The sequence below is a fragment of the Prionailurus bengalensis genome, chromosome X (genome assembly GCF_016509475.1).
Source record: "Prionailurus bengalensis isolate Pbe53 chromosome X, Fcat_Pben_1.1_paternal_pri, whole genome shotgun sequence".
In the NCBI taxonomy this organism is placed as follows: Eukaryota; Metazoa; Chordata; class Mammalia; order Carnivora; family Felidae; genus Prionailurus; species Prionailurus bengalensis.
In genome coordinates, this window is record NC_057361.1 from 37,504,649 (window position 1) to 37,528,198 (window position 23,550).

Sequence of the window (23,550 nt, forward strand, 5' to 3'; positions counted from 1 at the left end):
AGCTCCCTTCTGTCTCTCTGATCCTACTATTCTTCCCATTCTTAGTTCTGTCCTGGCCACACTGATTCTTACCCCAGGGCTTTGCATTTGCTGTTCTTTCTGCCTGAAATGTTTTCCTCAAGATCTTCGCGTGTCTTATTTACGCATCTCATTCAGGTCTTTGCTCAAATGCTGCTTCCTCAGGAAGACCTTTGTTGACCACCCTGATTGGAATAGCTCTCCTCCTCCCTGCACCTTAAAGGCTGCCTGGCTCTTCCAGTTGTGACCAGACACTGGGCTTTCTGCTAAAGATGCTGGAGGAAAAAAAACCCTGAAGTGCCTCCAGGCCTGAGCTTCCCAGCCCCAACAGCAGGGGGCTCAGAGGAACATGTTTCTCTCACTTCCACCTTTCAAACCTCAGTGGGTGCATCTGATTAGTGGAGCCTTAATCAGAGCCAAAAATCCTAGTTGCAAAGCAGTCTGGGAAATGTACTGTTTAGCTTTTCAGTTGCTTGTTTCAGCAAGATAAAAAAAGGAGAGTGGAATGAATGTCATATCCACCATATCCACCACAACTATGTGGCCATTACCTATAGGGTTGGAAAGAATATTTATACGTGAAAAAATTGGGGAAACAGGAATAAAATAGACAATTTTGTTTCAAAAATTAATATGGTACCTATTTATAGTAAACTGGAAGAATATATACAAAGCTAATGGTATTTCTGAGTGGTGGCTATAACATGTTGAAGGAATAGTTTCTTGAAAAGGATGGAGGTGGAGAAGGGGTTCAAACATGACATCAAGTTTGGGACAGAAGGGCCATCTCCTAAGAGGCTGGAGAGAAGATAAAGCCAAGTGTACAAAGACGAGTTGCAGTTGAGGAAGGAAACGGTGAGGTGCCTCTTAATTGTTGACTCTGTTTTGCTGTGAAGTGGAGGCAAGGCCATCACTAAGAGTGAAGGGATAAGCTGTAAGGTTGCAGACACTAAATTAATGGGGAGAGTTCCAGACTACACATTCGGAGAATGGCAGAGACAGCTGCTTAGGCTCCAACACAGTTGTTTCTGGTGGGCATTGACAACCTAGCTTATGTAAAGAACCAGCCCGTCTTGCTGAGGCCATTTCTCTAGCAGTGACTCAACAGCCACTGAGGCTCGTTCGGCCTGGGGTGTCACATTCTTCAGCCTACCTGACATTTCTTGAGTGAAGTAAAGCTTCCTATCAATAATCATTGACTTTGACCGCATCAGACATGACTAGGCATCAATAAACAGGTTTTTTTTTAAATTATGGACGTAGATACATTGTAAGCAATAAGAGTTTGGGTTCTCAAGTACAACTGCGTGGATTACAAATCCAGCTTGTGTCACTTATTAGAGTTGTGTGCTTTCTTTATGCCTTAACTTTCTCATCTGTATGGTGGAAGCGATAATTGTATGTATTTCATAGAGTTGCTGTGAAATTTTTTTAATTATTTTTTTTTAAGTTTATTTATTTTGAGAGAGAGAGAGAGAGCATGCACACAAGCAGGGGAGGGACAGAGAGGAGAGACAGAATCCCAAGCAGGCTCCGTATCATCCACACAGAGCCTGATGAGGGGCTTGAACTCATGAACTGTGAGATCATGACCTGAGCCGAGATCAAGAATCAGATGCTTAACTGACTGAGCCATCCAGGCACCCAAGAGTTGCTGTGAAATTTAAGTGAAATAACACAATGTGTTAAGAACAATGTCTGCCACATCGTATGCCCATAATACAACCTGTTTGCCATTGCTATTACTGTTATCTGTTAATGTGGGGGGGGGGGGGAGTGTGAAAAAAACTGTGATTTAATTTATTACCTTTTTCCATTTGCCTACTAGCTCTGACCTCAGGCTTCTTGTTATACTGACACAGTTGAGAATTAAGGGCCTTTAATTAACCAAATATTCTGATTAAGAGATCGTGGACATATATATTGATTAGCAATTTTCAAAGCAGTGCTGCACAATAAAATACACACAACATGAATTTTTCATTGTAGATAATCTACGCTTTGATGGATTAGGAGGGTCTAAGTACCCGTTACAGACCGGCTTCTCCAGGAAGCAGATTATGAGATGGATATTAACACACAGGAAGTTTATAAAGGAGAGCCCCTGAGATTAACACCGGTCGCAAGAAGGGGAAGGAAGCAGGAATGAGCAGGGAAGGGAGTCAAGCTGTAATGCAGCCTCTAGTGAAACAGCTCATCTCATGGGGGAGCTCTGACCCTCTGATGGCCCCTCAGCATTGTCTTGAATTGAAGTGAGGGAGGACAGCCTTCGTGTCTGTCTACTTACCAAATACTTGATGCAGGTGACCCCTGAAAGAAAGCGTGACCATGGGCACAGTAGTTTACTTTAGCAGAAGCAACCCTCAGAGAGGGCTGAAAGCAGAGGGCCACCTTCCAACAGCCCTACCAATGGCTGGGGGGATAGTCTTTCCTTCTTTCCAAAGGGGGGAAACTGGGGGCTACATTAGAGAGTCCACCACTTGAGCCTTTAAGCACTGTCATTTGAATGGCACTTACCTGCATATGATAGATATACAGTTCTAGTTTTTTAATTGTTTTATAATTTTATATTTTTTAAATTTACATCCAAATTAGTTAGCTTATAGTGCAACAATGACTTCAGGAGTAGATTCCTTAGCACCCCTTACCCATTTAGCCCATCCCCCCTCCCACAACCCCTCCAGTAACCCTCAGTTTGTTCTCCATGTTTATGAGTCTCCTCTGTTTTGTCCCCCTCCCTGTTTTTATATTATTTTTGTTTCCCTTCCCTGATGTTCATCTGTTTTGTCTTTTAAACTCGTCATATGAGTGAAGTCGTATGCTTTTTGTCTTTCTCTGACTGACAAATTTCGCTTAGCATAATACCCTCCAGTTCCAACCACGTAGTTGCAAATGGCAAGATTTCATTCTTTTTGATTGCCGAGTAATACTCCATTGTGTGTGTGTGTGTGTGTGTGTGTGTATACCACTTCCTCTTTATCCATTCATCCATCGATGGACATTGGGCTCTTTCCATACTTTGGCTATTGTTGATAGTGCTGCTATAAACATTTGGGTACATGTGTCCCTTTGAAACAGCACACCTATATCCCCTGGATAAATACCTAGTAGTGCAATTGCTGGGTCGTAGGGTAGTTCTATTTTTAGTTATTTGAGGAACCTCCATACTGTTTTCCAGAGTGGCTGCACCAGCTTGCATTCCCACCAACAATGCAAAAGAGATGCTCTTTCTCCGCATCCTCGGCAACAGCCGTTGTTGCCTGAGTTGTTAATGTTAGCCATTCTGACAGGTGTGAGGTGGTATCTCATTGTGGTTTTGATTTGTATTTCCCTGATGATGAGTGATGTTGAGCATTTTGTCATGTGTTGGTTGGCCATCTGGATGTCTTCTTTGGAGAAGTGTCTATTCATGTCTTTTGCCCATTTCTTCACTGGATTATTTGTTTTTTGGGTGTTGAGTTTGATAAGTTCTTTATAGATTTTGGATACTAACCCTTTATCTGATATGTCATTTGCAAATATCTTCTCCCATTCCACCAGTTGCCTTTTAGTTTTGCTGATTGTTTCCTTCGCTATGCAGAAGCTTTTTATTTTGATGAGGTCCCAGTAGTTCATTTTTGCTTTTGTTTCCCTTGCCTCTGGAGATGTGTTGAGTAAGAAGTTGCTGTGGCCAAGGTCAAAGAGGTTTTTGCCTGCTTTCTCCTGGGGGATTTTGATGGCTTCCTGTCTTACATTGAGGTCTTTCATCCATTTTGAGTTTATTTTTGTGTATGGTATAAGAAAGTGGTCCAGGTTCATTCTTCTGCACGTCACTGTCCAGTTTTCCCAGCACCACTTGCTGAAGGGACTGTCTTTATTCCGTTGGATATTCTTCCCTGCTTTTTCAAAGATTAATTGGCCATACGTTTGTGGGTCCATTTCTGGGTTCTCTATTCTGTTCCATTGATCTGAGTGTCTGTTCTTGTGCCAGTACCATACTGTCTTGATAATTACAGCTTTGCAATACAACTTGAAGTCTGGGATTGTGATGCCTCCTGCTTTGGTTTTCTTTTTCAAGATTGCTTTGGCTATTCAGAGTCTTTCTGGTTCCATACAAATTTTAGGATTATTTGTTCTAGCTCTGTGAAGAATGCTGGTGTTATTTTGATAGGGATTGCACTGAATATGTAGATTGCTTTGGGTAGTATTGACAGTTTAACAATATTTGTTCTTCCTATCCAGGAGCATGGAATCTTTTTCCATTTTTTTTGTGTCGTCTTCAATTTCTTTCATAAGCTTTCTATAGTTTTCAGTGTATAGATTTTCACCTCTTTGGCTAGATTTATTCCTAGTTATTTTATGAGTTTTGGTTCAATTGTAAATGGGATCAATTCCTTGATTTCTCTTTCTGTTGCTTCATTGTTGGTGAATAGGAATGCAACCGATTTCTGTGCTTTGACTTTATATCCTGCAAATTTGCTGAATTCATGCATCAGTTCTAGCAGTTTTTTGGTGGAATCTTTTGGGTTTTCCATATAGAGTATCATGTCATCTGTGAAGAGTGAAAGTGTGACCTCTTCCTGGCCGATTTGGATGCCTTTTATTTCTTTGTGTTGTCTGATTGCAGAGGCTGACGTTTAATACTATGTTGAATAACAGTGGCGAGAGTGGACATCCCTGTCTTGTTCCTCATCTTAGGGGGAAAGCTCTCAGTTTTTCCCCATTGAGGATGATATTAGCATTGGATCTTTTGTATATGACTTTTATGATCTCAAGGTGTGAGGTGTGATCCTTCTATCCCTACTTTCTTGAGGGTTTTTATCAAGAAAGGATGCTGTATTTTGTCAAATGCTTTCTCTGCATCTATTGAGAGGATCATATGGTTCTTGTCCTTTCTTTTATTGATGTGATGAATCATGTTAATTGTTTTGCGGATATTGAACCAGCCCTGCATCCCAGGTATAAATCTCATTTGGTCGTGGTGAATAATTTTTTTAATGTATTGTTGGAGACGGTTGGCTAATATCTTATTGAGGATTTTTTCCATCCATGCTCATCAGGGAAATTGGTCTATAGTTCTCCTTTTTAGTGGGGTCTCTTTCTGGTTTTGGAATCAAGGTTATGCTGGCCTCATAGAAAGAGTTTGGAAGTTTTCCTTCCATTTCTAGTTTTTTGAACAGCTTCAAGAGAATAGGTGTTAACTCTTTCTTAAGTGTTTGGTAGAATTCCCCTGGAAAGCTATCTGGCCCTGGACTCTTGTTTTTTGGGAGGTTTTTGATTACTAATTTGATTTCTTTATGGTCAGAAGTCTGTTCAAATTTTCTATTTCTTTCGGGTTCAGTTTTGGTAACATATATGTTTCTAGGAATTTGTCCATTTCTTCCAGATTGCCCATTTTATTGGCATATAATTGCTCATAATATTCTCTTATTATTGTTTTTATTTCTGCTGTGTTGGTTGTGATCTCTCCTCTTTCATTCTTGATTTTATTTATTTGGGTCCTTTCCTTTTTCTTTTTGATCCAACTGGCTAGGGATTTATCAAGTTTGTTAATTCTTTCAAAGAACCATCTTCTGGTTTCATGATCTGTTCTACTGTTTTTTTTTTTGGTTTTGAAAGCATTAATTTCTGCTCTAATCTTTATTATTTCTTGTCTTCTGCTGGTTTGGGGTTGTATTTGCTGTTCTTTTTCCAGCTCTTTAAGGCATAAGGTTAGGTTGTGTATCTGAGATCTTTCTTCCTTCATTATGAAGGCCTGGATTGCTATATACTTTCCTCTTACAACCGCCTTTGCTGCGTCCCAGAGGTTTTGGGTTGTGGTGTTAGCATTTTCATTGGCTTCCATATACTTTTTAATTTGCTCTTTAACTTCTTGGTTAGCTCATTCATTCTTTAGTAGGATGTTCTTCAGTCTCCAAGTATTTGTTACCTTTCCAAATTTTTTCTTGTGGTTGATTTTGAGTGGTCTGAAGATATGCACGGTATGATCTCGATCTTTTTGTACTTGCTGAAGGCTGATTTGTGTCCCAGTATGTGGTCTATTCTGGAGAATGTTCCATGTGCACTGGAGAAGAATGTATATTCTGCTGCTTTAGGATGAAATGTTCTGAATATATCTGTTAAGTCCATCTGGTCCAGTGTGTCATTCAAAGCCATTGTTTCCTTGTTGATTTATTGATTAGATGCTCTATCCATTGCTGTGAGTGGGGTGTTGAAGTCTCCTACTATCATGGTATTACTATGGATGAGTTTCTTCATGTTTGTGATTAATTTATTTATATATTTGGGTATTGCCACATTTGGTGCATAAATGTTTACAACTGTTAGGTCTTCTTGGTGGATGGACCTCTTGATTATGATATAATGCCCTTCTTTATCTCTTGTTACAGTCTTTATTTTAAAGTCTAGATTGTCTGATATAAGTATGGCTACTCTGGCTTTCTTTTGTTGACAATTAGCATGATGAATGGTTCTCCATCCCCATACTTTCTATCGGAAGATGTCTTTAGGTCTAAAGTGGGTCTCTTGTAAACAGCATATAGATGGATCTTGTTTTCTTATCCGTTCTGTTACTGTATGTCTTTTTATTGGAGCATTGAGTCCATTAATGTTTAGAGTGAGTACTGAAAGATATGAATTTATTGCCATTATGTTGCTTGTAGAGTTGGAGTTTCTGGTGGTGTTCTCTGGTCCTTTCTAGTCTTTATTGCTTTTGCTATTTATTTATTTATTATTTATTTATTTAATCTTTTCTACCCTCAGAGAGTTCCCCCTTAAAATTTCTTGCAGGGCTGGTTTAGTGGTCACAAACTCCTTTAATTTTTGTTTGGCTGGGTAACTTTTTATATCTCCTTCTATTCTGAATGGCAGCCTTTCTGGATAAAGAATTCTTGACTGCATATTTTTCTGATTTAGCACATTGAATATATCCTTTCTGGCCTGCCAAGTTTCTGTGGATAGGTCTGCTGCAAACCTGATCTGTCTTCCCTTGTAGGTTAAGGACTTTTTTTCCCTTGCTAGTTTCATGATTCTCTCCTTGCCTGAGTATTTTGTGAATTGGACTATGATATGCTTTGTTGATGGTCAGTTTTTGTTGAATCTAATGGGGGTCCTCTGTACTTCCTGGATTTTGATGTCTGTGTCTTTCCCTAGGTTAGGAAAGTTTTCTGCTATGATTTGCTTACATAACATTTCTACCCCTATTTCTCTCTCTTCCTCTTCTGGGACCCCTATAATTCTGATGTTGTTCCTTTTTAATGAGTCACTGATTTCTCTAATTTTTAAATCATGCCTTTTTGCCTTAATCTCCCTCTTTTTTTCTGCTTCATTATTCTCCGTAAGTTTGTCCTCTATATCACTGATTCTCTGTTCTGCGTCATCCATCCTTGCCGCCACAGCATCCATTCGAGATTGCAGCTCAGTTATACTATTTTTTTTCAGCCTGATCAGTTTTTACTTCTTTTGTCTCCGTAGAAAAGAATTCTAATCTATTTTAGACTCCAGCTAGTATTCTTTTTTTTTTTTAATTTTTTTTTTCAACGTTTATTTATTTTTGGTACAGAGAGAGGCAGAGTATGAACGGGGGAGGGGCAGAGAGAGAGGGAGACACAGAATTGGAAACTGGCTCCAGGCTCTAAGCCATCAGCCCAGAGCCTGACGCGGGGCTCGAACTCCCGGACCGCGAGATCGTGACCTGGCTGAAGTCGGACGCTTAACCGACTGCGCCACCCAGGCGCCCCTCCAGCTAGTATTCTTATAATGATTCTAAATTCTGGCTCAGACATCTTCCTTGTGTCTGTATTGGTTAAGTCCCTCACTGTCGTTTCTTCCTGCTCTTTCTTTTGTGGTGAATTCCTTCGTTTCGTCATTTTGGAAGGAGAAAAGGAATTAATAAGGTAGAAAAAAATTAAAATTAAAAGACATTAAAATTAAAAAATTAAAAACACACACACACAAATTGAATAAATGATTCTAGATCCTAGGTGTGTTTTGGTCTGGGTGTTGAAAGTGGCTTGATAGATTAGAGAAAAAAAGGGGGGGAAAAGAAAAAAAAGGAAATCTTGAAAATTTGAAAAAATGAATACACTGAAATAGACTAAAATGAAATGATGGAAGTAAAATAGAATTTGAAAAAATTTACACAAAAGTAAAAAATATAGTAGAAAAAAATAAAGAAAAATATTGTTAATAAAAATTGAAAATAAAAATGAATTTTTTCTCTTTCTGTATTCAAGAAAAAGAAAAGAAACGAAAAAGAGAAAAGAAAAAGAAAAAAAGAAAATTGAATAGTTGGACTGGCTAACAGACTGAAATACGACTGAAATTACTGCATTTTCCCCTAGAAGTCAAGCCTTGAAGCACTTTATAGTCCATAAACTAAGCAGGCAGTGACTCTTGTGTTCTTGAAGAGCGAGGTCGGCCCAGTTGAGCGGGGCTTAGTGTAATGACTCCCTTCTCCACTAGATGGCGCTGCTTAGCTTACTGGGGTGGATTGTTGTGGCACTTGTAGGTGCATATGCGCATGCGCGGGAGGGGTGAAAATGGCGTCACCCAGCTACCCAGTCCCTAGTGTCAGAACTCTGTTCTCCCGATCAGCAGTTACACCCGTCCTTCGTCTTTGGCTTTCGTCCACTCCCCACTTCCACTCTGTTACCAAGCCCCAGGAAGCACCTCCCTCCCGATTTTTGTCTCAGATGAGGCTGCCTTCCCCGACCCCCCTCACTTCTGAGGGACTGCTGCTTTGACCCACTCTGCCCCTCTGCAGAGGGTCTCACCGAGCAATGGCTGGGTGCCGGCCGCACCCTGAAACGCTTGTGGTACCGTGCTGCTGCCAATTCCCAGAGACTGCGGCTGGGTGTCAGCCCACTCCAGAAAAAGTTTGCGAGATAGTGTAGCAGCAGTGCCTCAGGGATTATGGAAAATCACAACACACATCTAGCCCCAGGCTTCACCCCCAATGACCTTGTTCCAGCACCAGCAAATGTGGCCGTGTCTGGGGTGTGCTGGGCCAAGGTGGCCTCACAGTCTCTACCAAATATCCTTTCAGCAGTGGAACCGCTTCTCCCTGTGTGGCCCGAGAACCTCCCGGACCCCACTCTGCTCCTGGGGATTCGCCCTTCCCACCAGAGCACCGCCAGGTATCGAGCTGCGGAGTTGCAGACTCTGCGCTCACCTTGTTTACAGTCTTAATGGAATGTAAACCCTCTCCTTTCTCTTTTCTCCCTTTTTAGTTCAGTCCCTGTGGCTGTTTCCAATTTTCCAGTTTCTCTCCAGCTGCTTTTGGGGAGGGGTGCTTTCCCCATTTTCTCCTCCCCACCCCCTGTCGTCTCTCCAGATGCAAAAACAGCTCCCTGTTTTCTGAGGCTTCTCTTTCCCCCAGTTCACCTCTCTGTGCCATGTACCTGCTCAGTTCTGTGGTTCAGGTTGTACAGATTGTTTTGCTAATCCTCAGATCAGTTTTCTGGGGGTGCAGGATGGTTTAGTGTTGGTTTGGCTGTTATTTCATGAACGTGAGACACACAAAAAACTTCCATGCTGTTCTGCCATCTTGGCTCCTCCCGCTTTTAAAAAAATTTTTTAATGTTTATTTTTTTCGAGAGAGAGATAGAGAAAGACAGTGTGAGCAGGGGAGGGGCAGAGAGAGAAAGAGAGACAGAATCTGAAGTAGGCCCCAGGCTCTGAGCTGTCAGCACAGCTGACATTGCAGCTCAGCTGTCGTGAGCTGAACTCATGAACTGTGAGATCATGACCAGAGCTAAAGACGGATGCTTAACTGACTCAGTCACTCAGGTGCCCTGATATACAGTTCTATTAAAAGAGAACTTTGAGGGGCGTCTGGATGGCTCAGTCGGTTGTGTGTCCAAACGTTGATTTTGGCTCAGGTCATGATCTCACCATTTACGGGATCAAGCCCTGCATCGGGCTCTGTGCTGACAGCTAGGAGCCTCCTTGGGATTCTCCCTCTCTCCATCTCTCTCTGCCCCTCCCCTGCTCATGCTCTCTTTCTGTCTCTCAAAACTAAAGAAACATTTAAAAAAATGAAAACAGAGAACTTTGATCTGTCAAGTATCAGAGATTCTGCAGTGCTTTGGCTTTACAGGGAAACAGAATTTAAGAGGTTTATTTTTTGCCTGTGAAGCAATGTCATCCTTCTACCATGGAGTCCTGAGAACATAAGCATCTGTACATGTGTGCGTGTGTGTCCTCCAAAAAAACCCGGAGGCCCTGTTCTCTTCTTCTCTCTTCCTGTAAACCATCTCTCCCAGTCTTGCTTTATCTGTCTCTTCTGTTCAGTGTTCTTTAATCCTATACTTCCTTGTAGCAGAAGGGAATGTAAACCAGAGCCACTGGGGAACTGACCTTCTTGGGTCGTTTTCTACAGATGCAGAGGATTAGCTGAAACAGGCAGTCTTGAGGGGAAGGATTACCTGAAGGACACGGTATGTCCCAGGGGAGGGAGGTCAGTGTTCTGGCAGAGATGACAGTCACAGTAGCTGTTGTCCTATGGTGATGGTGGCCTGGGGACAGTGTGGTGAACACTGGCCATTGGGCTTCTGTTTGGGAATAAGAAAGGAGTGGCTGTCTTGGCAGTGAAACTATAGTATTTCACCATACCCACTGTGTCTGCTAGGCCTCTGGATTAAATATGGGGCTGGCACTAACTTACACCTTCCTTCACCTTCATATTACCTCGTTCTATCTGGGACTTCACTTTTTTCAAGGAATTGAAAAGCATTTCTCTTGCCCCAGCTGCCTGTTAGTAAGGGCCTGAGGAGGAAGGCAAGACACAGTTATTGCTTCTACCACTATTTCAGTCCTGATGGTGGCGCAGGTAATTATGCTTGGAAAACATTTACGGTAAAGTAGAACAGAGAAAATCTCCGTGGCCGACTCTGCAACGAACAGGAAATGGCGGCCATAAATAGTGGTGTCTAAATGAAGGGCTCCAGCATCATTCCTCCCTGCTCCCCGTTCCCACCTCCATTCCAACCCCACCCGGGATTTCTTAATGTCTTCTTCCATACACAGGTGTTGAGGATTGAGAACTGGCTGGTAAAATGCGTTCCCTTTTCGCAGAGGGAAAAAGTATGAGTTATGGTGGAGGGTAGGATGTGGTAACGTAGGATGCCACGTCCGCTAGATGACAAACGTTTGTTGCATGGCTACGGCAGCACACGGCGCAAGGAAGAGCCACATGAAAAGCAAGGGGTCTTGCCGTTTACGTGCTGCCCCTGTACCTTGTCTTTACCTCTCCAGTGCATTCAGGTGTCACTTAGAATTGTTGGCATGAGTATTTTGTTGTCTGACATCTTTCTCTGGCTGTTAGAGCCTACTAACCTGTGTATAGGGCATCCCAGAAGTACTGGGAATTAATGCTTTCTATGAATGACAGGAGCAGGTGCATAAACAGCCCACGTCCATCCCCCTCTACACAAGCTCCTATAGGTCCCCACTGGATTCAGTGTAGGGTAGCTTGCTTGATAATGGACCTTTTATTGGCTGCCTTGTTTTTCTCAGTCTCACTTCCCCACTCCTCTGTGGGTGTTTCCAGAAATCATCTCCCAAAGCAACCACTGGTACTTGGACCCTTACCTCAGGGTCTTCTGGGGGAACCCAAACTAAGGCCTAGCCTGTTGGAAAAGGTACACATACTGTCGAGCGTGAAGAAGTACCATTGGCTTCAAGTTACAATCCTTCTGCTTAATTTTCTGTGTGACATGCAGAGTCCTCTGTCGTGAAGAAGAGAAATAGGTAAAGAAGCACTTATTTTGCTCTTGACAATACAGGGAAGAGGTTTCACTGTTTTATTGAGAAAGGAGGAATACAATTATGAATCCAGCCATGGGCATGATGCCTCTGTCCTCCGTGGGGAGAAGGTTGAGAAGGCTTCTGGTGTGCGTGGCAGAGTCTGGCTGGGGGTGGGGCTACAGGGCTCTGCTGGGCAGCAAGGAGAGGGGAAATGCAGGTCACATTTTCAAGACCTTGGTGGTAGATTAAGTAACCTTCAGCACACGTTTGATAACTTGATATGTAATGCTCTTTGTTAGCCTTTTTTTTAACTTTATTTTTGAGAGAGAGAGAGAGAGAAGGAAAGCATGAGTGGGGGAGGAGCAGAGAGAGAGGGGGACAGAAGACCCGAAGCGGGTTCTGCGCTAACGGCAGAGAGCCCCTTGTGGGGCTCGAACCCGCGAGCTGTGAGATCACGACCTGAGCCAAAGTCGGACGCTTAACCAACTGAACCACCCAGGCGCCCCTTTTTGGTAGCCTTTAAAACTAAAAGCAAAAGGCTCAAAAGTAATAGGATTGGGACTAAGAAAAAACCCTCATTTTCCAGGCAGTTACTGACCCTTGCAAAGTGGCTTCCTTGTGTTAATAGTGACAAGCCACCAGCCTCCAAGTTATTTATTACAGTGGAACAGCTGCAAGTCTATGAGTATGGATGTGTTCTGTAAAACCCTTTAAGCTTTCTTTCAAATACTGATTTTATTAGCATCAGTGATTGTCTCTGTTGAGTAGTTCAGCATGTAGTGAGCTGCACTGTTTATCTTTAGCCAGCGCGCGGAAACTGTTACTTAAGTAATGCAAAGGAAAGCCATTTTTGTTTGGGGCGTGCTGGCTCAAATCCCTGCCTGCTCTGTTCACCTGCTATTTACCTAGTGTGCAAGCAGGGCACTGCAGAGCAGAGCTGAGAAGTGGGATGCGAACCCTCCTTGGCATCCGCATTCCCCCTCTCCACAGAGGAGCTCCTTCCTTCCCTCGGGAAACAGGAAAGAGGTGCTAATAGCATCTGGGGTAAACTGCGTTCAAAATCTTGCTCTCAGGGGCATGGCTGCCAGCCAGCCCAGCCACCGTGGACTGGTGTTTCATTTCCCTTCTCTTCCAGCTGGAGAGAAGCGGAATCTCAGGGTTCTACCAGGCAGGGAGGGGCCTGGAGGAAAAAGACTGGGTCTGAGCGTCTAATTGAATGCTTGCCCAGGTGCAAGAAATCAATTCTATCCTCCCCACTGGAGGGATCTCCTCTGCGTTCACGTCCCCTTTTATCCAAATATATGGCACATTCGAAGGCACGCATTCAGGAGCCGACACCCGCAGCACCTTAGTGTCACTTAGTTCATCACGCCCCCTTCGACAAGAACCTTTCTTCTGAGTAACAGTAGAAAGTTGTTATTGTTTCCCTGGAGGGAGAATAATAGATATCTTGATGTGACACATTCTGTGCAACGGGGACCCTGGCAAACAGAGTCTGCCGATTTCACAGAAAATAATTTGATTTCTGAAATCGTTATTTCAAGAGCATGCTTTTTTTTTTTTTAATTTTAAATGAGGATTCCACCTGCTGTACAGGGAGGAGTGAGGGAAAGGTGCCAGGAAGTGAAAGCCTGGTGAGGGAAATTAGAGACGGCTAAGTATTCTTAAGGAGCTGCGGCAAACACTGGGCACAGAGGCTGGCATTGGAAGGGGGCCAGCCTGAGCAAAAGGGGCTGACTGTCCTCCTCGCCAGCTCCAGTGGGCAGAGCTAGCAGAGGGGAAGCTGAAAAAAAAGGGAAGTTGAGGAGGATAAAAGTGAATAGAAAGGAGACTATTAATTCAGAGTCTTTAGGAAGAATTTGTGCTTTTACGAGGCAGCTGTTAAGGGGACCAAGGGGGAAAGATAGGATAGAACCACAAGCCTTCTTCTAGAAGAGTTACCAGTTGAGAACACAGGCCTCTCTCTGTGGCTTCATCGTTATGCTTTATTTGTTTGCTGCATAATTCTCCCTGGGTCTTGCTCCTCTATGGAGATTTCTGATGAATTAAGCTACGCTGGTGTGTTATTTGGGGCTGGACACTCACTGTGTTTCTCTGCACAGGTCGTATATTTGCATTTGAAAGATGGTCTAAACTTGAAGAAATAATGTATTATGAGGGAATGGCAAACTCAACGAGGCCAACGTCAAGTGTTGTCCACCGCATCCCCCCCCTTCTTGTCACAGATCCATTTGTTGTGAGCTCAAAAAACATGATCTCGGGGTCCCTGGGTGGCTCAGTCGGTTAAGCATCTGGCTCTTGATTTTAGCTCAGGTCATGATGGCACGGTTCATGAATTTGAGCTCTGAGTTGGGCTCTATGCTGACAGTCACTGGGGAGCCTGCTTGAGATTCTCTCTCTCCCTCTCTCTACTACTCCTCTGCTTGCACTCTCTGTCTCAACAACAAATAAACATTACAAAAAAAAAACCATGATCTCTCCAAATTTCTGTTGAACTGTTCATCACATTTCTTAAATGTGTGGAATGCAAAATGTAAAATATCATTCCAGAAAAAGCACAAAGAAATCACAGGCAGGTTACAAGACCTGATGTCAGAGACATGTGAGCTGAACCAATGCCCTCACCCCAACTAGCCCAATGTTTGGCTGAAGGCATCTTCAGAAACTGCAAGTTTTACTATCGTGTGAGGTCTGAATCAAGCATCGAGCAGAAGGCTCAACCTCAGAAGGTATCCAGTCACAGTTGGCCTCTTGTCAGAGTTTTCCAGGATACAAAGGGTTGTCCTAGAGCCTCTCTATACCTGTGGCACCTTGACAGGTAACCACCTAATTCATAATTTACACTCTGGGGTACTAGGCAAGGTGCAATCCCCCCACCCCCCCAGATTCCAGTCTTCCATGAACAGATTTATTTCTAATGTGCTTTAAGGTAGGCCAGCACTGTTCAATTGAACTTTCTGGGATGGTGGAAATGTTCTATGTCTGTGCTGTCCATACATAGCCTCTGGCCACATGTTATTTAGCACTTGAAATGTGGCTAGTTTGATTGGGAAGTGCATTTTAAATTTTATCTAAACTTAATTAATTTGCATTTCAATAGCAACATGTGGCTGGTGGCTACCGTGTTAGACACAGGGCAGAAGCACACTCCAAAATATGATAAAATGGAATAATTAGCAATATTTATCTTTAATGTCAAAGAGAAGCCTGGTACTGTGGAGTCCCCCATTTAAATGGCCATTTTTCTGGGTGGCCATGTCTGTCCGTGACTTTCACTGACTGCTACTCAATGTGTCTTCAGGGAAACATGTAAATTTGGTGTTAAGTGTAGAGTTCCCTTGTCCTCTTTTTCAGCCTCCAGGTCAGACTAACATGTAGGGCTGTTTTCTCCTCCAGACAATAGGCATTGCCTCCCAAAGCTGGATCCTTTCGTTCCGTAAAAGCGAGAAGCTGGAGCCCTTCCAAAGAATAAAAGCTTTCCTTGAAGACTCTGCCTAGGAATGACAGCATTAGTGGTTTGAATACATTAAAGGCCGGATCACTCTATGCCCACTCCAGGCGGATCACATATATACATATTTTTAATTCCTTGCCCTTGGTCAACCAACATAAGGGAATTGGGACTGAAATCCCATGTGAGCCTCCTTGGAATTTAAAGCCCACTTTGCTAAGACAGGATTAGGCAAGATAAAGGAAAAAGCAAGAAAATGAACACAAACACAATTAGACTAGACCAGCCCTCGAGTCAAGTCATGTGTAATTTCCAATACAAGAAGATTTAATTATGCCATCATGACCAAAATCACTTATTAAGTGCCCATTTATATGTGATGCTGGACCGGGAAGATATACAGAGAAAGTCCGCCTCAGTCTCAGCCCACTAGACAGACAATAATGAAACAGAGAGATATTCAGGATGGGAATTAAATGCATTAATGAATATTTACATTCAGTGCAAATGTAGCCCCCACAGAGCAGGCTTGAAACTCAAAAGACTAAAGAACAAAGCTCTGGACTGTTCTGTTGGATGCAGAAGGTGGGGGAGGAGGCTGTTTGGATCTCTTGTTCTCTTTGCTATGTGCATGAACATGCTGTTTGTCCTTTGGGAAAGGTGTGTGTGTGTGTGTGTGTGTGTGTGTGTGTGTGCGCGCGTGTGCGTGTGGCGCAGGGGGCGGGTTCAGGATTTCTGCAGCCTGGAAGCTGTTCTCTTCCTGCTCCAAACCAGAGAGACACAGCGAACCACCACCTCTCCCTGCAGCATGCACTAATATAGGTCACAGAAGGTGAGTGGCTGAGAGAGAGAGAGAGAGAGAGAGAGAGAGAACAAATGAGAACTCCAGCAAGCCACACAGCAGAACTCCACTCAACACACAACACTGGGAATCCCTCTAGACTAGGGGTGAAACAGGGATCTTCTTCCCCAAGGCGATGGAGGTGAGAGGGACAAACTAGGCTTGGGGAAAACCCAGGGAAGAGACACCAGAGCTGGTAATCCAGAAACTGAGAAGACGGGGGGGGGGGGCAGGAAATAAGGAAGAAAAGGAGACATTTGGGGGCAATTTCTTAAAAGTCACAGTTTTTCAAAGTGTGTTTTTAGGATGGCACATGCTGAGGTGGCTTGGCTAACTTGGAAAAGTTCGATGGTTTCAGTGAGCTAATGACAACCAGCGGCTTGGTCAGTTAGGAATGGGCAGTTCACAGTTAGGAATGGGCGTAGAGAGCTGTGCAACAGTCAATTAGGAGCCTAAGAGTTTTGAGATCATCCATATCCAAACTGAGGTGGCATCCTTGAAAGATTAGGAAAAGCATGAGGATTCTCTAAGTGTGATGGCTCTGATGCAAAGAAATGGCAGGAAAGAGATGTGATGAATTGACCTTTTCAAATATCGCACCTGGGTGGCTCAGTCGATTGGGTGTCTGACTCTTGGTTTTGACTCAGGTCATGATCTCGCGGTTCATGAGTTCGAGCCCCACATCAAGCTCCGCACTGGCAGTGCGGGGCCTGCTTGGGATTCTCTCTCTTCCCTCTTTCTCTGCCCCTCCCCCGCTCATGTGCTCAGTCTCTCTCTCTCAAAAATAAACTTAAATAAAATAAAATAAATCAAATACCAGATGGGCCCCTTGTGTAGAAGAGCTATCATATTAACTGTAAGAATTCAGCTGGTCTGTTTGTGGTTCAGTCTCCACACGTGGTATACACTGGACCAGTGCCTTGCTCACGTCGCTCTGTTATTCATGTTGCTAAATAGTTTATCGTATCCCTTGCCTCATGTAATGCAGAAACTCTTCTTTCTAGAGCACGCTGAAGTAAATCCCAGAGCACGCTCCAGCTACCTGTTATCCCAAATTCCTCTATCTGTCTGCCTTGGGCTTCTGCTCTGAGTGGCCGTGGAGCCCATTCTGCCTCATGGTAGGTAGATAGCTCCTGCTAGTTATTATAGTTACAGCTGTTATTTATTGCTAACATTTATTGACTTCTTACTGTGTATTGGGGCTATACATGTATTCTTTCCTTTAATTTTTACAGTAACTTCATAGGGGAAGTACTATTATCCACATTTTATAGGTGTGGAAACAGATTGGGAGATGGATGGAATAGTGGCCCTCCACCCCAAAATGCATGTCCACCCAGAACTTCAGAATGTGACTTTGTTCGGAAATAGGGTCTTTGCAGACGTAATGAGTTAAGATGTGGTCATGTAAGAGTAGGGTGGGCCCCTAGCACAATGATGGGTGTCATTGTAAGAAGAGGAGAGGGCACACGATGATACAGAGAGAAGAACCCATGTGAAGGCGGTGAAAAGATGGGGATAATACAGCAACCATCACCGGAAGCCAGGAAAGAGACATGGGACCCATTTCTTCCTGAGAGCTTCCAGAAGGAAGCAACCCTGTGGACCCATTGCTCTAGGACTTCTGGCCCCCTGAACTATGAGAGAAGACATTTCTGTTATTTTAAGTCACCCAGTGTGTGCTAATTTCTTATGGAAGCCCTAGGAAATGAATACAGAGGTGTTAAGTACCTTGTCCCAGATCACACTGTTAGTAAAGATCCCACTGTAGAAGCCAGGGCTTGAAACAAGATCTGTCTGATTCCAGAGCCACCATACTGAACACATATACTCTCCTTTGTCTCCATAGTACAACATCAAAACACTTCCACACTCCCCAGAAATTATCCCCTCTGTGTCATACTGAGGAAGCATTAAACATTCTCCTTGGCCCTGGAAACCTGGGTTCTGTTACTTGACCATTTCATACCTACTTTCTGTGAGCTACACCAGTTTCTCTGGTTAAAAACAGGTATAGGCAAAACACACACACACACACACACACAACAACAAAAACAAAACAAAAGCAGGTATAGGTACAGGTGTACATGTAAATACAGATATAAATAGATATAAATAAAATTCAGCGTAAGGAAGGTTTTCACTCCTATTTGCCTTGGTTTCCCAGATACATGGCGTGGTGTTCTCCATATCTAACAAAAGTTCAACAATGTCTGTTAATTAATTAGGAAAGAAAGAATGGACATCTTCTCTTGAGGGCCTTGTAATCTCATTTCAACGATTAAATAAATCTCTAATCCCAAGTCTGTGCACCTAGTTAAATAAAGTGAGGAAAGCTTGGAAATTAATTTCTTTAATATGTAGCGATTAAGAGCATGGGCTTTTGAATCACTGGTCATGGGCTCACTCACCTCTTCACCACTGCCTAGCTGTGTGTCATCGGGCAAGTTGATTTATCTCTCCAAGCTTCCTTGTCGTTGTTTTCAAAATGATGGGAACACTAGCCACTGTATAGGGTTTCATTACTATTAAATGAGCTAATGAGTAGAACACACTTTACATGGTACCTGGCTCATACAAAGTGATCAGGCATGGTGGTTCTTGGAGCTGTAGATGTACATAAATATACAGCATGTGCATCGCTAGGATTTTAATGCTATTATCACATGAAGATATAGAGAGCAACATATATCTTAATTGCTACTAAAGTTGGATTCAGTCAGTTGCAATGGACCGTTTGGTTTTCTGCCTCTAAAGTCCTCTGTTAACAAATCCCTGTAGGTCACACTAAATGTAGCTAATTCAGACAGGAAGCCCCAGAATGGCAATGGCTGCTAAGATATTGGTGCACTGAATGAGCAGGGGAGGTAAGCAGCCCCCTGCCCCCAGGAACCTGGTTGCCTTCATTCACTACCTGGACACCTATGGCTGTCCCATGCCTTGTGCTATCAAGGTACCTGTGGATAGTAGGTGCTATTTCAATGTGTCTGTGCCTTTAACTGAATTCTTATTAATACCAGCCTCTCAGAAAGCTGTTGGTTGGAAATTGCTGGCAATTACATATCTAAAAATTTCTCGGTAGCAAAGAGCTGGGTAATATCACTTAATTGGAAGATACCAGTGATCTGGCTGCAACTGTGTTTGCAGAACGTCTGGCATCTCCACCATTTCTGAGCCTTCTAGATTAAGCAAATGGCTGAAATTCTGATCCTCTGCATGCAAACTCCCTGGTCAGCCAGTTACTCTGATGCAGGCCCAGATAAATCTCCAGAGCTCTGTTTCCCTTCCTGCAAAATAACATTCTTCTTCCTCACCTCTCATTTTTCTTGCTGAGTGGAGAAAGTGATATCTTTATGACCCTTAGAGGCAATGCATGATTTAGAATGGCTAAGTAAAGAGAGCCGTAAACAATGGTTGGGATGCAGAACGTTCACCACCTTCTAATTTATTTCCTCTCCATCTGACTTCAGACGGGAAAGGAAAAGTTGCTGTTTATTTGCAAGAACAATATTTTTATGGCTCAGCTTTATCAAGCTAGGTTCTGAGTCTGTTTAACATAAATTTCTCAGAGTTAAATGCCAATTGCATCGAAATGCTCTAAGGCCGAGGTATAAATGAGGTAAAAGTGGGGCAGGGCAAGAATTTCAGCAAAATCATCCATACAGTACCGTCTGTGGAGGTTTTGCCGAGGAAGGTGAGTAGGCCCTCTCCCCCTGTTCCTCAGACTCTGGCAAGAGGGGCTATGTTGACCCTGCAGTGTCTTTATATTATGAAATGTTTCCTACTTCTTCTCCTCCTTCTTGCCAGTTATCATTCATGTCTAGCCTGCTGTGTTGATCTGGATCATCCTCTACCATTCCCCAAAGCGGATCCTGAGATGGGGATGATTTGGGGGCAGCTTATTTGGGAGGGGACCCCAGGAAATGCCATGAGGGAGAAAGAGGAAGTGAGACATCGAGCAGAGGATACCAATAAACGGGGTGCAAATGAACAGGTTAGTTCTGTGGGCAGCGGGGGCAAATTCCCACTGAGGAGCTTCTAAGAGACTGTGTGGAAGGTGTCTGAGAATCGAGAGGCAAGGAATGGGGGGCATTTATCCGCTAACTCCCATCTCTCTTTGGTTGATGGCTGCTCCCAGGGGATGTTAATTCCTGGCCACTTCCGGCCTATCCTGCAGTTGGGGCTGTGCTGCAGGACAGGCCCGAAGTGGCCAGGAATTAACACCCCCTTGGGAGCAGCCGTCAACCAAAGAGAGATGGGAGCTGGCAGATAGGCAGAGTCGCAGATGCTGGCTGTAGAAAGTCCCTGGAGGTGTGTGGTGACAATAAGGAAACCGTGCACTGAAGCTGCAGGTGACTTCCCAGGTGGGTCAAGGCAATATGGACGGGGAACCAACAGCGGATGGAACACCTAATATCTGCCTCCTTCATCTCTGCTCAATCCTATCTCCAACCCCAACCCCAAGCCCACTGCCCTTGCCTCTCAAATCTCATCCCAATTAGTTCGGCTCCACCCGGCAAGAAACACTTGCTATGGTCCCACACCAGCCCCAACTCACATATTTAAGCTCACATGTTCTGTTTTGTTTTTAATTGTTTAAGCTTATTTATTTTGAGAGAGAGAAAGAGAGGGTGAATGAGCAGGGGAGGGGCAGAGAGAGGGAGAGAAAGAATCTCAAGCAGGAATTGGTGAAGACAGTTGCAGAGCCCAATATGGGGCTCAAATCCACGAACCCGCGAGATCATGACCTGAGCCGAAATCAAGAACCAACTGAGCCATCCAGGCGCCCCTACGGTCACAGGTTTAAATTCTCTGCCTGGTCTCTGGAGGCATTTTTTTTGGTGATCCCCAGAATAATTAAAGTGGGGATAAGAATGATAGTGGATAAGGTTTGGGGGAAGTGAGAAGTAATTGCTGACTATGGGTAAGAAACTGAAACTAGGAGTGGAGATCGGGGACAAATCATGAGGCTTCGGAAACCTTGCTAAGGAGGAGGTGGCCGCATCACCTTACAGTTGTCAACTGGGTATCAGGGGTGGGCTGATTAAACATTTTGGACAGAGACAGAGAAACTGCTGTGAGCTCTCCATGGGGAACCTTTCCGTTTGGAAGTTTCTCGCTCTCAGGACTCATCTGCTGTCTAGCAAATAACGCTGACAGCATTTAGATACTGTGCATTCAGTGGGACATTTTATTTTCTGCCTTTTCGTATTTGTTTTCATTGTTGAAATAACAAGCTTTGAAAATATCATCGATGTCAGAGACATATGCCTTGACCTTCACCACTGGTTCCTGGCAACCTACAGGGAAAGCAGACGGTACAGTGAGCAAGGGCTCCATCCAAAGCAGGATTTTAATTTATCCTTTCTGGAACTGGATGCCATGAAAGGTAGGAGGAGGTGTGATTACTGCTTAGTGAGTTTTACCACATACATCTTCTTGGCGGTCAAGCAAAAATAATCACCACCGAGAACATGTAAGATAATAAACCATGAAAAACAATAATGTAATGAAATACACTTTTCCCACTAATTCTCCAGCACTAGTTTCTTCTTCACTGTGGTTGAGTAGGAGAGTGGTTTTTAGGAGGCTGCTTTGTTCACTCTTTAAATAAATGTTGGGCCGCCTGGGTGGCTCAGTCTGTTAGGCCTCCCACTCTTGGTTTCAGCTCAGGTCATGGTCTCATGGTTCGTGGGTTCGAGCCCTGCATCGGGCTCTGCACTGACAGTGCAGAGCCTGCTTGGGATTCTCTCTCCCTCTCTCTGCCCTTTCCCTGCTTATGTGTGCGTGCTCTCTCTCTCTTTCTCTGTCAAAAGAAATAAACAAACAAAAAAATGTTTATTGAGCACCTACTGTGCACAAAAGATTATTCTAGGCCATATCCTAGACAGCATTACAAGGCCAAGAATAAAAAGAGACAAATGACATTACAAGGAAAAGGGTGAGAACAGACTCGTGTTTCTCCCTTCCTTTGTCTTGTGCTGATTCTTTTTTTTCATTGATCTCAAAGGATATACTGGTAACTTGACAGCTTGTGATGTTCCTCCTAATCCCCTTGTTATTTCTGTGGCAAAGAAGGTCTTAGAACTTGTACTGAGCGGAGAGTTGGGGGGAGCCTCCTCCCCAGTAACATTCCCCTAAGGCCTGGGGGTGAGGGCAGCTGAATGAGAAAATACCACTTTCGTCCAGGAAGCATTTGAATTGATTTTGGTGCGCCCACACCTACTTCAGTAATACACCATTCTCTAGAGCGCAGACTTTCGGGAAAGTCAACTGCAGTGAATACCAGGACGTGCTGATCCCCCTTCAGGAACAAGCACTTAACTCCCCCACCTGCTAAAGTGCTGCCTGCAGGCGGCCTTCAGGTGTTAGCCCTTTGGAGACTGCCTCAGCTGAAGAGAACTGCCCGGCCCAAGATCTTGCCGGGGTAAGTCTGCATCCTATGACCAGCTGACCAGTGCAGATACGAGGGCTCAACCCCCTTGTCGTAACTTGACACAATGCTGAGGGCCATCTCGGCCTGCAGCACAGCCGAACTCCTGCCTGCTCTAGCTTCTCTCTCCTGCCCTTCACAGGGACAAACCCCCAAGACACTCCTAATAAATGTCTTGGCATGCTAGTCTCCATCTCAAAATTTGCTTTCCAGAAACCCAAACTATGACATGAACCCTCCAGAACAGAACGTAGGCTAAACTCAGAAGTAGCTAGGAGTGGGACATGAGAAATGACCGTAATTATCATGAGCCTCATACATAAAAGGCCGGGGGGGGGGGTGGAGCATGGAAAGCAACAATAGGCATAGAGGTCGGTGAGCGAAGTAGTCTTTGTTCCTGTGTGCACTTGGGGAACACCTGTGTTATGCACATGAGTGGGTGTGAGGCTGTGTGTATGCTGTTAATGATTTCCTCTCCGCACTGGAATGACAGTTGGCTGGTAGAGATGGAGGTAGGGATGGGTACGACTATAGCACTTGGCTGGAGGATTGTCTGTAGCTGTTTGCAAGCAGAGAGGCTCCAAAAACCCGATGGCTCTGTGGATGCTGCATGTGCCTTTCTGGCTGGTGTATTTGTCAGTTTTGAGCATTGCACATGCATTCCGCTGTCTTTGGCAGATGGCATTGGGAAATGCCTATCAAACCTCTGGCTTATTTGAGAACACGGAGGGTTCCTAAATGGAACGGAGGAAAGAACAGAAGGGAAAGAATTGCTTCTAAGAATATTAAAGGGCAAGGGGACCTAGAAGTCCAACTCAATAATGTGGGCAGGCGCCTACTATGTCGGTAACTGCTTCAAAGCCAGTATCAGAGAGTACGTGATGGAGTCTGGGCAGGAAGGTTGAGCACATGTGACAGGGAATGAGAACATGCTGTTGAAAAAATAGAGGCCACCTCCGATTTATTCATCTCTGCATCACTAATGCTTAGCTCCATGTCTGGTATGTAGCTGGCGCTAATCACGTGTTTACAGCAGGAATGAACACACTGAGGTGATGCGTGAGTGAAAGCATATAAGGG